Raw genomic sequence first — 907 nt, forward strand, 5'->3', positions numbered from 1 at the left:
TCGTGAGTTTGCCTGAATGTCAGTGAAGGCATCGTGAACTTGCCTGAGTGTCAGTGAAGGCATCGTGGGTTTGCCTGAGTGTCAGTGAAGGCATCGTGGGTTTGCCTGAGTGTCAGTGAAGGCATCGTGAGTTTGTCTGAGTGTCAGTGAAGGCATCGTGAGTTTATCTGAGTGTCAGTGAAGGCATCGTGAGTTTGTCTGAGTGTCAGTGAAGGCATCATGAGTTTGCCTGAGTGTCAGTGAAGGCATCGTGAGTTTGTCTGAGTGTCAGTGAAGGCATCATGAGTTTGTCTGAGTGTCAGTGAAGGCATCATGAGTGCTTTAGGACCCACAGAGTGCTGGAGGCCAGGTTGGTGTCCTCGTGCTTCAGTTTTCCGTCCAGGGCCAGACCTCGCTTCTCTCTGTTGTTGGCCAGAAACGGAGTGAGGGTGAAGACTTTACAGAAGGTTGAGCTGGGAGCCACGACATCACTGAGGAGACAAATAAYTGAATATTAATGTGAAAGAAATGTTTGAACTTAGAAATAAAAATAAAAGTATTCAAAAAGCATAGAGCTCACAGAATGTATCAGTCTTACACCTAATGAGTGTATTTATTGTGAAGAAATTAACATTCTTATTTAATTGTGGACATTATTCTGCTTGTTTGAATGAATGAATGAATGAATGAATGAATGAATGAATGAATGAATGAATGAACGAATGAATGAATGAATGAACGAATGAATGAAACATACTCAGACTCCTCAATGGCCACTGGACACTTGTATTGTGCCGTGTTGAAGAGGCAGATATCTGCATATTGTCGCACTGCAGACACACAAAACAGAGTTAAAGCAGCCAACACACACACACACACACACACACACACACACACACACACACACACACACACACACACACACACA

Source organism: Austrofundulus limnaeus, unplaced genomic scaffold, assembly GCF_001266775.1.
Source record: "Austrofundulus limnaeus strain Quisiro unplaced genomic scaffold, Austrofundulus_limnaeus-1.0 Scaffold933, whole genome shotgun sequence".
Classification (NCBI taxonomy): Eukaryota; Metazoa; Chordata; class Actinopteri; order Cyprinodontiformes; family Rivulidae; genus Austrofundulus; species Austrofundulus limnaeus.